This window comes from Lethenteron reissneri, chromosome 19, assembly GCF_015708825.2.
Source record: "Lethenteron reissneri isolate LAM-NWPU_2019-01 chromosome 19, ASM1570882v1, whole genome shotgun sequence".
Classification (NCBI taxonomy): Eukaryota; Metazoa; Chordata; class Hyperoartia; order Petromyzontiformes; family Petromyzontidae; genus Lethenteron; species Lethenteron reissneri.
The window spans coordinates 9,955,112-9,973,185 of NC_083797.1; the positions used below are offsets into that span (position 1 = coordinate 9,955,112).

Below are 18,074 nucleotides of genomic sequence, written 5' to 3' on the forward strand. Positions count from 1 at the left end.
AAACATGAATGTCTTAAAACAGCTTTGAGGCAGAGAGGAAATATTATCAGGAGAACCTTTATAAAGCAGTCAGCCATGAAGCCCAATTGTTATTACAACTGTATTTCTCCCACACTCTTTAATGGGGCAAAGAAAGACTTCCAGTATCCCTTTGTTGATGTTAATAGGCCAAACAAAGATTAACTCGCCCAAGCCTGTGTCGCTTCTCAAGAGTTGTTGCAGCACTTAGTCATTTCTTTTAGTTATAAAGTGTTCTAATAATTTTGTTTGATCGGTTAACACTTTCAGAAAAAAATACTGTAGAGCTTCAATTGTGCACTAATGACTGATAATGCTATTACAAGCATATTTTTGCCAAAGTGTGGGTACAGTTCTAACAACCCATAGGTAAAAGTTCAGCGTTGACATTCCTTGCCCATGCCACTAATGACGGATGGGACTCAACTCGGGGGAATTCTAGAGAACCCTACCAGAGGCTATTTAGGCCTACTCTCCCACACTGGGCAAACATTGTGTAAGAGGATTTATACTGGTTAGTCAGTTTAACACGTAGGCTTTCGCGACCAATATCATCCATAAGAACATCAGAGAAATATTAAATTCTCCCAAATGCAACTGTCAGCAGTAGCAGAACATGCGTGCCAACAAGGACACTCAATTGAAAGAAATTAAAATAACTTTAACCGTTCGGATAGTTACCGTCTTAGTGCTGCGTGGAAGTGATTCATCAAATAATACGTTATTTAAATGCATGCCTACAAACAGCATCGTACTTTAATAAGGATTACCGTTGGTAGGGCTATTTTAATAAACACAAGACAGGAAGGACAAGTTCAAAGGGCTCGCATAATGCACATGCATAATGAACGTTGCCTCAGTAATCCCGCCCCCCACCCCCATCATTGTGCAAGAGCGCAGAAGTGTGGTCAACACGTCTACGCCTCTATATAAGGAACGAAACAGTAACACTTCTCCACAAATCTGGCTGTCGCCTGATGAAGCTAGTTGTAATTACTGGCGAAACGTCGTGCTCAGTTTGTAAATGTTGTGGCTTGGCTCTCCAACACATCGGTGTGCTGTACTATTATACTACACTACACTATACACTACTATACACTGCTACACTATACACTACTACAATATACACTACTACACTATACACCACGATACACTACTACACTACACTATACACTACTACACTACTACACGATAAACTACTACACTATACACTACTACACTACTACACGATAAACTACTACACTATACACTACTGCACTATACACTACACTACTACACTATACACTACACTATACACTCGTGCTGTACTAGTGACGAATTGGCATGTTCTGTTTACGTGACAACCCTTACCAGTTGACTGTGTTGGGTGATGGTGGGTTTTAACGACACATGTATATATTTACGCGATCTAACCCAAAAACCTCTATCATGGAGGATTAATACTACTGAGTGGGGGAATTTATTAAACTTGCCCAACGTGTGTTTCTGCGGCCATCAGGAAATGTTCTCCATCCGATATTAGGAAGCCACTGAGCTATGCACTTTTACATCTAGATGAAAACGAATTTCTTTAGAACTACTTTTTTGCGTGTAGTTTGTTGTCCTTCCCACACCTATGTACGGTGCGAAATAAGTGAAACATACCTACATGCAATTGTTAAAACTGCTGTGATGGGAGATCGAATGGACACAAGTGACCTCTAGATGTCAAGTCCATTGTGCTAATAACCATTATACCACGGCAGCCTCCCACGATTGAATAATGGCATTCACATGAGAAATTGAGCACACCTAAGACAAGACTGATTGCAGGCATTACTTTCTCTATTGCCATGCGCACGTAATGCCTTAAATGTATGCTTTCAGTGTATTTTGTAATATATTGTTTTCATTCTTTTGCAAAAATTGCATTTTGTATGTCGAATACTGTGACGTTCACACTTGCGTGGCCACTTCACACCATTTACAGCACATTAGCAGTTACATTTGTCACTTGAAGGGACCATTATACTTGTGTTACGGCCTTTAAAATGGTCGTACTTCACCCACCATCGTCTCAAACATTTGCATGCCAAGGGCAGTGCAGTTCTCACGGAAACACCCGTGTTACGCTGGCTCATCATACCAATCATTAGGCGGCGTTGAACTATGGCGGAGGGTGGAAGAGGCACGGCATAAGAGGCGTGAACCCTGTATGATGAAGCGTGCATGCGTGCCGTACGCGCTGTCCAGAACCGCATTTGATGTTCGCTGTTTTAGTCTCATGGGAGAAGCACCACGCTATTGCATTGTGGTCCTTCCACTGTGAACCCAGCTAAAGTGGCATTGCCAACAAAGCACTTTCGTGAAAACCTTCAACAACAAGAGATCCTTTTTTTTTTCCAGGATACACATGGGTAGTATTTGCCATGATAATAGTGACAACAAATGAAGGTAATTGTTTGCTCAGGCTCACCACGAGAGGGAGCTCTAGACACCCCCTTTAAAGAGTATTCGGCCGACCCACGCTGGCCAGATATCTTGAACGATGAGGGATCACTCACACTTTACCCTGCCGCATGCGGTCTACCAATCGACAAACGCTGGCCCCAGTCATTTATACTACGGGGTGGACAGAGGCTGGTGGGGTGGGGCTGTTTAAGGAAATTTCCCGTTGTTTAAAACGGCCGTGCACTAATGGCTGAGAAATGTCAATCCTATTTACTGAAGTAGATTTTTTTTTAAAATAGCATTGACGTGGGGTGATTTTTCTTTAGATATAGACATTTGTCCAGGTTCATGATTGTGGAAACATATGCATGTATACCTTTGTGCCTGGGTTTGTGTGTATGCTTGCCAATTTCCCCAGCAGTGAAAACACTGTTCGATTCCCACTTGCGACAAACACAAGTGATGATTATTCGAATCGGTCCTGGGCCTCCCCTCGCCTCAATTGAGTACCTTGAGTGATGTGTAAAAGCCCCGTGTGCCGTTCTGGCCTTCATTGTGGCTTGCTAACAGCACTTGCACCAGCAGTCTGTTCAGACTATATGGGGGATCTTTGCATTTATGATAGTGGTCTCACACTGTGTTATCATCCGAACAATGTTGGCTCAATTCTCCGCCAAAGACAACATTCGTGGCAAAAATCATCTTAAACATGTCTTGAGCCTGCCCTAGATCACCTCGGTGCTTCAAGCCTAAATGAGAAACCATTGTTTTCTGCGTGTTTGTGTGTGTAAGCCATATGGGATATTGCTCTTGATAGGGGTGTTAAGAGCATACACCTCATTTGCATGCAAACAATATTACTTTTTAAAAATCCTCCCTTAAACACGCTTTGCTCTTCCCGATCGACTGACTAAATTTAGCTAGATTTAATTCTAATCCTGTCACGCAGCATGTTGGCAGTGTTGCATTTTTTCTGCTTATCACTTCAAAGTGTGCCATTTTCTGTTTTTTGTTTTAGTCCAATTAGAATGCCAAGCAGACCAAGTGCTACCAAATTGTCTTCTGTCTCCAAGGCAAAGGTGTTTTTGTTGTTGTTCAATTGCTATTTTCTCTTTATTCTTTATAAAGCAGTGTTTATTCTTTCATATGGCAAGGTGAAATTTGCAACAATATACGTGTATACTATTGTATAAGACAAAGATCCCCCGTATAGCCTGTAAAAGACTCTTGGGGCAGGTGCTGTTAGCGAGCACCTATGAAGGCCGGCACAGCACACAAGGGTGGCCACAGGACTGCGTCCCGGCCGCGTTTTGCCCAGTGGCGATGTTTACACACCGCACCATGTACTAATTTAAGGCTGAGTCGACCTTAGGGGAGGCCCAGGACCGGTTCAGATATTCGTCACCAGTGTTGGCCATGAGCGGGAATCGAACTCGGGTCGCCAGGGTCCTAGCGCAGCACGCTAACCACTACACCACCACTCCCCTATACTACCTAATACTATTATATGCACACACAAACAATGCACAGTCAGACAAGACAACGAATGTCGTAAACCGGATATTGGACATTGGCCTGTCGTACATTCGGCATGAACAGCAATGCTATTTCACGCAGTTCATAATGGCTGTGTAGCACGTGACCCCTGCCAGAAGTACTTTCGCAAACGTTCAGGCAGCCAGGTAATTCAACGCAAAAAAATGTTACAAGTCTACGCTAGACCACAGTATGCAGGTGGTACCGAGTGTTTATGTAGTGCTGCAAAGAGGTTTGTGGGATGTGCAATGAGTGGAAGACCACATGTCTGGGAAGCGTCCCTTGCTATGGCACATTACAATGTGTTACAGGTAGCTGTGATACGTTGCCTTGAGGTTCGGTTGGCAAGAGAGGAAGTCACGTGGGATCGAAATGTAACCCCTGAGAGGGATGGGGTAGTCAGGCAGAAGGTGATGTCTAAGGCTGCTCAGAACACAGATTGCAGTTGGGAAGTGTGAAAATAAACAAACAAAATGTGTGTGTATATATAGAGACAATGCGCCGTTACAATAGCTGTTTATAATGGCATCCAATAAAAGCCATCAGTCTCATTGGCATGCCATTCCAGTGCAAAGAATATTTCTGACCAGTCAGAGCATGCAAACAATATGCTTCGAGAATTCCCCGGTGCTTTAGATTGTGCATGGGTGAGCAGTAATCAAGACTTTGTATCTGCCATGCAGCCTCGCAGTACTGTAATTGAGTTCCCATGCCACGTATTAGCACGTCACAGACTCAGGGCCACACACTTTGAATAAAAGGGCCAGTCTGTGACACCTTCAATTACAGTGTTATTAAACATTCCAGAATAAAAAACACATTCATAAGGAGCCACAATAAAGAGGAAATGTGTCCCCCCCCCCCCACCTCTTCTTCCTGTTCACAGCGTGTGTTCCCTCTATTATCTCTATGTAAATGTTTAGTGTTTACCAGGAAAGCGTACATTACATTTAAATTCTCAATGCCAAGCTGACCATTTTTTTAAGGGAAAGTTTGTTATGGCTAAGTAAACATCAGTAGCAACCTAAATGGATTCAGAAAGCCCGATTCACATGATACTTCTTTGTGCTGTCGAACTAACTCAATTCCCTTGGCTTTAGCCACATCTGGCACGTACATTTGCATACATCAGTCTAAATCAGTTAATGCCTTCAATCCCAGTGTTAGTGCTGTGTGATGCTAATGTGCACTTGCTGTTGTGTGGATGCACGGTCATGAATGCTCCTTCCCAACACTGCAGGAAGGCAGAATTCACCCCTGTCTGTATTTTTTATTTATTTAAGTCACAGACCCACTACTTGGGAGTTCTATTTAAGTGTGTTCGTGACATTTCGAATGGTTGAACGTCAGCACTTCAATCTACTTTGGCACCAGGATGCCAACGTCGCTTAATTGTTTTCAATCTTTGCAGCCCATAGAAAGCATTGTTCTCTCGGCGAGCAAGTAAAATTGAAAAGTTTTCTGACAGGTGGCTGAGCTACCTGCACAGTTTAGCTGTGTCTACACTTTTGCTCTCAGTGTTTGTCATTACTCTTCCCCACGTGATTTTTCTCTTTAAAAGGTGGTTTACTCATGGAGTTATTTATGTTTATGGAATTTCTTATCGGTGTACTGTATTTGTAGGGTGGTTTGGTTCGTGCTGAAGAGGATACTATAATTAGAGATCCTCAGGAAAGTGCGTGTGTGTGTGTGTTCCAGTTATTATTCATCACAGTTCTACATCTAAAAATATCTGTCTATGTGTGCGATTAAAATTTACATTATTCACTCGAAGCATTTTGTTCTGATAGATTATGTGGAATAGTAAATTGGATCCATTTTGTTCATAATAAAACTTGAGACGCGATCCAGGCCATGTGATGATCTATATAAAATACAAATGTAAAAACCCTGCAGCACACACCTGTATTATCAACCATTTCTTACAAGAGCAATTTATTTCTCAAGTTAATAAAATGTGGTTTTAGTCACGTATGCCCTATGGCAATTACAACAAAGCTATCATTAATATGAAAAACATAACGGCATTCATCAGATGGCTACGTACGTGTAATGATATGGCTGAAGCACCCATGAGTGAGAATGCAACTTTGGAAATGAATATGAAGGGGAACTGAAATGCAGTGATTTACTGATGCTCGTGCACAGACAAGCTTATAGATATATTGCACATATAATGGCCTTGTCTGAAGCTAAAGCAGAGCACATTTCTGAGAGCAGCGACACGGAATTTCTGTTGTTTACAGTGATGCACCTCCACAAAACTGCAAACGCAAATATTTATCGCGTCAGGGATGATGACTACAAAAATATGAAAAGGCACGAGCCAATTAAATCCGTTATTTAGTTTACTCAGAAAATTCTGACCAACATTGTTTTAACAAAATGACTTGTTATAATAATAATAATGATACGCGAGTGAAATTACACACGTATAAATTAATTAAAACGTATTGGTTCCCCAGATGTCTTCGCAAACACTGCTGCAACGCTTCATTAAAAATAATGAGCAAGCAGAATTCACTGGCCAACAACAATAATATGAGAACTCATCTCATATATATAGCATCTCTCCCAAATATGCAGTTATTATATGAAAACAGGAGCACAATCGTCATTAGCGAATAATCAATAATAACGGTAATATTGGTATGCATACAACGTTGACCTGTCAGTAGCATAGCAGAGGTGGTAAATCTGCACACATGTTTAGTGATGTAGTTGGAATGTTTTTTGTGATTGATCCAAGATGAGTTTGTAAAATATTGGATATTATGCATAGCGATATTAGATGTTTTCCTCAAAAAGCATTTTTAAAAATCAAGGCGCGAACTTACGTTGAGAAAATTATTAATTTGTTGTTGACAATCCTCACGACAACCAATGGAAATTAAAAACAGAAATTGATTGAAGAACTTAATACATAAGGCTGTGAAGTTGTGTTAAACATAAATATGGCCAGGTCACTTGTGAAAAAGAAGGTAATAGCTCAGTGGGATTTACCTGGGAAGGTAAAACATTTTGTTTTGTTAGTATAAATGTTCAAGTGATTTTCTTACCTTTCCTATACTGTGTATGCCTGTCGTGTTTTGCATTGTTTGTTGTAATGTTCTGACCTGCACCTACTGGACATCTGTAAAAAAGAGCTTCATAGCTCATCGGATTTCTCCAGTATAAATAAATATTCTGATCATTAAATCTCAGTTAAACAAAAGTCAAACACAAGAAGATTACCTAACAATTAAGGGCGTATTTTGGAGGGACAAAACTGAAGCTGTATACCTATTGCAGTTATTGAAGGTGGGCTGTGGTCAAAATGATGAATACGCCAATGTAGGAATGTCCCTTAGAAAACTGAGTTTAATACTGCGATAAAAAAATAACACCGAATAACGTTTAGAACCAGTGTGCTGCATATTACCAGCTATGATGGATGTATCAGAACAGACATTGACAAATACAAGGGAAATATTGTACAAGCTGAAAAGTACACAGAGACGCACAGAGAGATAAATATCGGGCATTACATCTGAGCGACAGAAAGATGAACCACAGATAAGGGAACAAAGGCAAATCAGAGATATCTTAACAGCTGTTAGGAAGACAGGACAAGCTGCTCGGAGTGTTGAAGGTCAATGGACAAGAATGGTAACGGAGTGGCAGTGAGGGCAGGGAGGCCTCATGAGAAGACATCCACCATGGAAATGGAGTGATACGTTCATAGACTGTGGAGCTAGATGGGTTGTGACATCACGGGACCATTGGAAGTGTTGATGAAAGCCATGCAACAGTAGAGGAGAACACGGCCATCGATGATGACGATGATGATACTTGGTTAGGGCAAAGTGGTGGCTATCGCTAAAAACAGCGGTGAGTGACATCAATGGTATCTTAATCGGTTTCGGGCACCCACCTTCACCAACTTCAATTGACTATCTTGATTTGAAGCTTTCGTGACTGCAGGAATCCATACTCTTTGGTTCTTTCGTTAAAGTCACGTAGGTATGAAATAAAATAAATCACGACGTTTTGATCGCAACACAAGCGGTCGTCCTCAGGCGGAAACAATATAATCCAGCAGTGGAACTGCTGAACCAGCGAGAGAGCAGCTACAACAAGGTTATATATGTGGCGATGGGCAAGCAAGCGGGGTTTTAGCTGGAAAGGACTAGTATGGTGAAGTGTAGCCATAACAAACCCGATCACCAACAAAAATGGTGTCGTTTTCATACATGCATGTACGTATATTGAACTTCTTTCGCACCGTACTTGGGCCCACCATGCTGGAAATTACATTATAATGATTAATGCATAAATTGGCTGTGCTCATTATGTGATTCATACCATTGCTTGAGGAACAAAAAAAACGCCTAATACTGACTGCACTGTTATAAACTATTTAAGTAGGCTTAGTACGTTGCTTGATTTCAAATTAGTTTCCAGCACCCGCGAGTGTGTGTGATATAGCTACATAAGAGTCAACATTTTTTTAAAGAATAAGGCACTAATCATAAGCAGCCATGTTGTGTTATTTTTTCAAACCCTGGCATCTTGATATCTAGAAGGTGCAACATTTTTTTGACTGAGCAAAGCCACACTGAGTGCTCAGACTATTTTTCAGGAGAGTCCTGCTTTGTGATGTTTAACCAACACCAACGATATTCGATGCTTGTACCTTTCGGAGATAACTGGGGAACCCGGAGGAAACCAATGCAGAACCAAGCAAGAGCTTACAAACTCGACGCAGAAAGGTGCCCGGGTCAGGAAAAAAAACCTCGGTTATTTTTGCGATGAGGCAAAAGTGTTACTACTCTGTCACTTAGATGTGCGATTACGCAAATGTCAAATCCCATTTTGAACACCGCATAAAAATGAGCAATGTCTGTGCGGCGCCTTGTGTGACGTTATGTTAACATTTCATTATCCACTGCCACCCACATAGTTCGTGCTGTATTATGTAACCTATAGAGCTGAAACACTTTTTGGTATTCACTTGACATGCTAGTGTTAAACTAAGCTGTGCTAATTAAACGACACTCCATTCAATGGTGCACAGCAGAGACACAAAAAACGTGCATTTGCTTCTTTCCAATCTGTACAAAGTTCCTGCTCCCAATTATATGTACATTAAACAAATTATTTAATGTAACATAAATGGCAATGCTCTTCATGTGTGCGTGTTAGACTTTGAGTATTTGCCTGACTTGTTGGACAGAAATATGTACATCTCATGAGGAAATGAGCTTGCCTTTAAATTGGATGTCTCTCTTAGAGTATATGAGCTTGATAATAGTATGTTAACGGTAGACAAATAGGTCCACTCCAAGTCAATAATAGCAACAGTTAAATCACATTTGAATGGATGTTACAACAGCGACCATCAAACCACATTTCATGGTTTGTCATCACGTAAATATATTAGAAGTTTTCAAATGATGAAGGTGATCATGCAGAAACACGTCTGGCCAGTAAGATATGTCTCCTGTGTCGAAGCACTAAATAAGCAAAAATCGTCAAACGAAGATTCATGACCTTGTAAAAGCAACGAAGCAGTCGCAACCAATATCATTAACCCACATATGTGTTTAAACCTAGTGCGATCTAGTTTCAACAGACACTGCATAATAATTTGCCTAACCTCTGAAAGATAGACGCGTGAGTCACTGCAATTTCAATTGCACAACATTCTTCATCTATAAAAAGGGGTGAACTAACTGCTGCAAATTTGGCCGCATTCATATTTATGTGAAAAGAAGAATGAAATGGCAAAAATGCCACTCGCTCAGATGCACTGACCCTCCTAAATACTCTCCGGGACATGTGCTTCAAATGGTAACTAGCGGCTCACCACAGCAGTGCTTGCAAGGGAACCGTATTCAAACGACACCACCAAGGACACCCGTGTACGAGCTGGCAGGACACACTGCAACCAGACGCAGAGCTGACCCAAGGCAACGTGATTGTGCTTCTAAGAAGCAAGGTCACGATGTGGAAACGTGTTCCGTGAAGCTGAAGCAAAATTGCAGAGGATGCGTGGGTACAAATGAGAACCTTTGAAATAAGTTGGGGGGGGGGGGCATGTGTGTGTCTGTGCATCCCATCTCATCGTTGCTCAGTAGCAAGGGCTGCAGCGTATTCACCTTCGTTTGATACAGCACCGGGTTTTCTTACCTTGAAGATAAAATAACTGTACAGTAAAAGGGCCAATTTACCAACATTGACAATTTGGGAAAAGGCTATTTCAAATTTGACACAGATCTATAATGCCAACGTATAATTACCAATGTTTACCATCAGTCAATTACGCAGTATTCTTATACCCTGAAACATTTCCTAGTAGAGGTAAGATGTATAAATCATCTATGCACAGTTGGTAGGTTATCTAGGAGTAAACTAGCAGTTAATCTGCAAATAACCTGCCTATTAATCAATGTTCTAAACCATACAATATACGTGCACCTATAAAAACTAAATGGGGGTTATGGTGGCTCAGTGGTTAGTGCATTGCATCTGCACCTGGTTACCCAATTTTGATTCTTGGAAACGGCTAACATAACTAGTGATTGATATCGGAACCAGTGCTGATCCACAATCCGATCTTCATCTCGCACTGATCAGTATGATGAAGCATGGTCAAACAATTTCCACGACCGATATGGCATAGGGAGGCCTTTATCCTCACCAAAAATTGTACTCTAAATTGTATGTTACACTGTATTATTATTGCTAGAAAAACAAGCAGCATTTCAGTCTTTGCGGTTTCAGCAGTGCTTAAGGCATGCACTGTTATGTCCATGTGTGCTGTGTTAGCAGCCTTCATATGCTGCCTCTATTTGATCTTTAGCATCAAGAATAATTAATTTACAGTCCATTATATGAATTATCAGTCCACTTGTGTCCCAGTGAATTGCGCGATGAAGTTACGTTTGATTGGGACCTCCGTTGCCAGTATTACCACGAGCTCCCAATGTCCTGATAGTAGATTGTCTTTGTGCTGTACCCCTTTTGGCGCCTAACACTGTTTGAGACTAGGCTCTTAACAAAAGCTGTCTCTGGTGTGGACCAATCAATTTTAAAGACAATGCATATACTACCAGAGCATGCGTTTTTCTTTGCATGTTCACCACAAGTATGTGCTTAATGCAGACATGATTCCTTGCAAAAGGTTTCTGTTTAGTGTTTTAACATTTTAACACCTGTTTTATTGCCAGAAAGGGGAAAAAGTATTCTTATATTACGTTTCATTACAACCACAGGACACCGCAGTAGCACCTGTTCTGCTTTTACAAAATGGTAATTCTAATTGGCAGTATTCATCCATTATTGTGCTTCGTATTTGTATATATTGATGTTTATGTGAAGCTGCAAGGCTACCTTCGGTTGCTTTGTGTTGGGTTTTTTTCACTGGAAAGTTAGTTTGGCATTTGCACAATCACTCAGTGGCCAGTACCTTTGAAAACCACTATGGGCTATTTAATATTGTAAAATGAATAAGGAATGCTGCCAACCAGCCTCTGTAGAACACTATGGTTTGCAATGATCTTCCCATAACACTGAGTAAGGCCAGCTTGACTTTAAAACTGGCATGAAAAGGACTCAATAAAAAGAAAGCCAACCTTCTCAACTGCCCTCTCTGATTAATATCATGGAGTTACAGTCAGCAGGGGAGCTGGAGTATGAAGTTATTGTATGTGGGTTCACTTACATATTCTTTAAGTCAAGGGAGCACTAGCATATCAATGTATCAAAACAATTCACACGATGACCTAGCACATCACCAGGTCGTTCCCCAGTCCCTCATTGAGCTATTTCACGTAGAAATAATTCATGGCTTCTTTTCACTGCGGAGAGATGGAAGGTTTTGGATTATTGATTACAATAATTTATGTTAATGTCTGCTAAAAGAATGGCTATACTATATTTGTACAATTAAGGTCATCATCATCACACATAGCACAATATAAAGTCGCCGTTCTTTAAATATATTTAATTTATTTACATAGCATGATGCATAATTCTAATTTTCTATAGTTTTGCGACAGCAATGAATTAAAATGAATTAGTTTTGCTGTGAATATTTCTCTGCATATTATTACGATGGGACTTTGGAGTAGCTGTGACATCTTAGGATAATTAAAGCAATCCTGTTAGGGCATGTAAATCATTGGTTGGTGGGTGATGTTGCAGTCAAGGAACACGCCCCCATTCTTTTCAAATTGAGAACATCACCAGTCAAAGCTCTCTCTGCTTTGCTCGTGACCTAAAACCAAAAATCATTCGTGAAATTGTATCTACTCCTTTGTGAGCCTACAATCAGCACCTTTCGAATCAAATAGGTCACTACAATGCTTTGGAAAATATCAGGAAACAAATCCTTGGCAACATCATCTTTCACTGTATGTCACTTGTGGCTATCGCTGCCTAATTTATGCTATGAAAGAAAATTGATGAGACCATTTTGTGATATCGGTATCTTTATTAATTTCATAAATATTTAAATAAAATCTATACATATTGGAATGATCAACATCTATATGTGTGAGTTTATTTGTGTATGTATGTGTGCGTGTAATATATGAGGAGTGGTGGCGCAGTGGTTAGTGTTGCTGTGCTACAAACCTAGCGACCCAAGTTTGAATCTTGCTCACAGCCAACATCGGTTGTCCTTCCACAGCACCTCCGTAGAGTGTGAAAGAAGTCCTATATACATGAACCGGTTCTGGCCCTATACTAGGTAAACTTAGCCTTTAATGAGTAACTTCTGCGTTGTGGTAAACATCAACACTGGGGAGACAAAGGCGGCCGGGCGTAGTGTTGGCCACCCACCCCTGTGTGTCCTCTGCTGGCCTTCATAGGTGCTACTCGCTACTTGCCCCAATAGGCTGTTGACGCCACATGGGGATCTTTGTCATTGTAATACATTAAAACTACGGGCATGGATAACTTTGTCAAACATACATATATATGTACACAATTCAATACATGACAGGTCCCAGATAAGCATAAAAAACAGGAATATTTTTACATTCAGAAACCTTCTTTGAAGAAGGCACTATCGTCAAAATATTAAACCAGCCAATAAAACCTGTACAATAAAACCACGCAATATTATAGATATTGAGTAAGTATATGAACAAATAAATGTCATAAATTAACAAAAACATACGTAAAAATATTTGTTTTGTTTCATTGAGGTAAGCTGTAATAAGAGTAACATGCAATTAATCGAAATAATTTTGATAGAAAAATATAATTTGGGAATCATCGGGCGAATTTACTTACAAATATAATTCCATATAATTGAAATAAATGTCTTTAAAAATTATTCCACAACTCCAATCTAAAAATGAAGATGAAATGCACTAAGAGGCCTGTTCTCATCATAATCCTTAGCTTATGCCACTCGCTGTCAAATATATAGATTTCAATTTTTGCTGAAGCTGAATAATATTCCAAGCTTCAGCCCCAATGGCTATTTTCCAGAAAGAAAAAAAAATCCTGGACTGCGTGTTTTGGTTGGATAACATAGAACTACTGCCAATCACTAGAGGACATGGCTATGCTTATTATGATTAAGATCAGGATCTCAGTAGCAGTAGAATAAGTTACTGCATAAGTATGTTAATATTACAGTGTGTCTGTACGTATTTAGTATTGTTGTGCCGACTTAATGAAACAACAGCCATATCAAAGACAAAGATTATCTGTATTGCCTGTAACAGACAGTTGGGGCAGGTTTTGTTAGCGAGCACCTATGAAGGCCAGCACAGCACACGAGAGGGTGGGTGGCCAGCATCACGCCCCTTTTGTCTGCCCAGTGGCGCTGTTAATGCACTGCACCAGGTACTCATTTGAGGCTGAGTCTACATAGGGGAGGCCCAGAACCAGTTCAGATAATAGTCACTGGTGTTGACCGTGAGCGGCAATCGAAGTCGGTTCGCTGGGTTCGTAGCGTAGAGCGCTAACCGCTACACCACCTCTCTACCCATATCACCTCCACACACACACGTGCATTTATATGTATTGTGAGTACGAGGCATTTACCTTAGTCCTACTCTACAATTGGTTATTATAGTCATAATGATGTGTTACAAATGGTTGATTGGTTGTCAAATCTAGATGTTCTGTATATTGTGCACAACAGGCTACAATTTCTCGAACAATTTATATTACAGCATTCTCAATTTATATGCTATGAAAGGCCATTGCCTGAAACATCACCTATGTATAGTTTTCCTTTCATGGCAGTGATATTGACTAATGTGTTGAGTTTTTTTTCTTTCTCTCCGGGTATATAATCTTGGAATTGCTGTTGTGTTTCTCCCCAATTGTATCCCGATTGTGCTATCGGCGTCACGTCATGAGATCACGTATTCATTCAGATCTCTAACAGAGCAGTGTGACCCTTTGTGTTTTTTTGCGTGTGACCCACAGAAGCAAATATCACAAAACTACTTTTGAGATACCTTCACGTGACCTCTGGCCCACACAGTAGTGCCGGCACTTCCCCACCCACTTTGTCACTGAAAGCAATGTTGGTTTGACAGTCAAACCAATATTTTCCAATCCCAAGAGCTGGAATTTCTCCAGATTAAGTGCAACAACAAATTTAATGTGATGGAGTATGTTTCTTCTTTGTGCTGTCATTAGTGATTCGGCTTAGGTCACCACGTGGCTCCACATGGGAACCTGGTTTAACGACTCGTGGATATTTGGATTCAAATACGATATCTCAGTGGTGCAAGATCAGCACTCTTACATGTATATATGTTGAACTTATTTTGCACCGTATGCAGCTAATTGGGCAAATCGGAGGTGTGGGAGAAGGAGATCAAATTACAATCACAAAACTCAGTTCTAAAGAAATCACTTTTCAATCTACATTATTGAAAGGTGCATAGATCCAGTGGCTTCCTAATTTCGGAAGGAAGATCATTCCAGACGGCTATGGAAGCACATCTGAATGCGCGCGATGCAGTGGCCGTCTTTGTTCGATGGTTAGCCAAAAGCTGCAGCGAGAGTGACCGGAGTTTTCGTGATGGTTTATGCTCCTTGACGAGATCAGCAAGATATTGTGGTTGATTTGTGGCCAATGACCTGTCAGCCACCCAGCTGGAATATGTTGACTTGCATTCATAAATACAACACAATGCAATTTGCATTCATAACTAATTTAAACACCACTGCATATCACAACACTGGATAAAAAAGCAAGACACGCACATTATAACATCATATGGAGGAACAATGCACTTTGTAAGTGAAGCGAGTTACTTAAGCAGAGGGTTAGGGTGCTAGAGAAGATAGTAACTGTACTCATCAAATTATTTGGATCCATTAAAATGGTCAACCATAATCAGAGGAGAAGAGGAAAGTCGTAAGCCTGGACTTGAAAAGAGGGATGACATCAGCTGTGCAGACAGCCAGAGGGGATGGAGCATAATGTCATGGATGTCAAGCTGTGTTCTTGGTTCAGATGAAGCTAATCTCTGTGTACCTAATTCCTTATGCTTCGTTTTTAATGCCCACTCTGTTTGATGTTGCTCTGTTTCGGCATGTAATTAAAACATGGCATGTACCCTGCTTTATATCATTCTGTTACGGTGATAGAGGTTTAGAGGGTAGCATTATTGACCCGGCAAAACATACGTAGGCATGTAATTGCCAGTGAAAATGAAAGGCCATTGGCAAGGTTCTTAATTGGCTGTGCGTTCTAATTGTCTGTGATGTAAAATGATTTCACCGAGTCAGTTGATGAATCACATGTTGTGGGGAAAAGAGGAGTAACCCAAACATGCTACTTTTCATCTACGGCTCGCGCATGAGCTGCATCATCCTTGAAAGAGGGAGGCAGTCTCTTGTTGCACCGATTTCAACACTGTGCAGGGTAAACATTTTGGTGTTTTACATTCCATTCAGTTCTGCTGAGTGAACCTTCTGTTGTAAATTAATGTGTCCAGCATAAGACAATGTGCGTGTGATGAAGCCAGATCTTGAATTTCAGTGGGAACACTTTCCCCAGGAGCTTCTGTCGCCTATTACTGCTGTTAAGTTCGGCTGTCGAGCTCCTTTGAGGCAGTCAGGAAAATACCACAATTGTAGGAGGTTTTGACCTAGGTCATGACAACCCAATAGGGCTCCTTTATTCCAAAGGACCGGTGTTGGACATGCTCTGACATTGAATTTGGGGTCACACACACACATGTAGGGCATTTGGTAATGGAACATTCCATATCTCTTTCCATGACAGATTCCCTCAGCTACAATGCCGTGACAGAGGATGCTGTAAGTATGTCGTGCAACTAATTACTAACTGTAAGGTCTACTGCTGGGCATACAGGTGGTAACAATGATTAAGGGCAATTTTAATTTCTTTAGGGATATTCCTTTTTCTATGAAATCATAACATCCCCAAATCCCCTACCACTCCATCCTTTTCTTCCTCCCTCGAAACCTCTGCACCTTTAGGGGTTATTTATAATTAGAAACGCTCCTCTGGAACAGCTGCTAACTTCCTTATAAGCAGGTACTGCACATTGCACATAGCATTATATGTATAAATTAATTTTGGCAAGCAACTACAAGTTAATCCTCTCCATAAGGAGCTTGTACTGCATGTGAAAAACATCTGTCCTTCCCATGGTCCTCTGTTGTCAGAAGACCAGCGTGCTATGTTAGTATTAATAAAGGAACAGATTTTTAATATATTAATTGAAATATAAATTGCCCAGTCAGGTGCCTTGCTATTTCCATAAACTGGGCAAATAATAATTTTACATTAGCATAAACGATTCAAAACTTTTCAACCATGTACATAAATTATTGTCTCCACTGAAAAGCTAAATATATATACACTTGGCAGAGACCACCATTTGACAGTGGACAGAACGTGGCTGATGATGATAATTTATGTGAACAACGTATATGATTACGAAGTCAAAATAATTGCTATTTCAAACCCATTGTCAATCATGATGAAGGCCTCCAAACACCGTGCCAGTCGTGGGGGTTTTACCATACGTGAGCATTACTGGTCAATGCAGGTTAGTGAAGCTGGGGTGATGGATTGGACTGGTTCAGATATCACTTAACACTAATGTTAGATGTGGCCGGGAATCAAACTAAGGTTGCCATTTTTGCAGAGGGGTGTGCTAACCACTGTGCCACTACTCCGCCCTCAGTATGAATTAAACAGATTATATAAGACAATGCCTTGGATATTTAACAGCGTTTAATTTTCTTCGAGTATTGATTAAACGTTGTTGGTAACTGAGGTGGAGTCTTCGTAGCATTGGACATGGCCTGTGGTCGATTTGGAAGTGTGCGAGTGGAAGGTTCCATAAATGAGCCAACTTCACCACTCATCGCTGCTTTGCAAATGCACTAATGGCACAGATCCTCGAACGATACTCGAAAGGCTCTGTCGCATGAGGTTCAAGGTGAGAGGGATGTCATGCTGCTGCGATGTACGAGGTCAGCAACCAAGAGAGAGAGATTCAAAGACCGAGTCAAACGAGTCAAAGGGACAGTCGGCGATAGGCATGCGGACGGGAGAGCAGTCTAAACCCGGGATGTACAGGTTACCTCCGTGTCCATTCTAGATGTGAAGCTTTCGTGACTGCAAGGATTCATACTCTTAGTTATTTCGGTAAAGTCACGTAGGTAAAAAAAATGAAATAAAAATTAATACAAATAAAACATTGTTTTATTTTTATTAAAGAAATAGGTGCGCAGCTTCGAGGACGTTTAAGGGCAAAGCCTTCTACGCAATGAACACATGGCGCGTCTCTTTATTCGGACAATGCCAGCTTCATTTATGATGGAAATCATTTTGAAGTAATACAATAACTTATCGCAATTCATACTGCAAAGTGGATTTGTTGTCCATTTTTAGACATGCCTTCTCGTGGCCACTTTACTCATATGCTTGAACACTCATGGACTTGACAGTCTGCTATTGTTGCTTTAAACAGATTCTCCAATATGCATTTAATTCAAAATCAGGCACAAGTGGACTATTAACAAACACAATGTGCCAGTGGTGGTCTATTTATGAACAAAGGGAGTTCAATATCTTAAATGGTACTTCA

General features: G+C 40.7%; 1 pseudogene; it reads right to left on the minus strand.

Moving 5' to 3' along the window:
- Nucleotides 1–18,074, minus strand: part of LOC133344243 (CUB and sushi domain-containing protein 3-like) — a 435,165-nt pseudogene that overhangs the window by 407,618 nt on the left and 9,473 nt on the right.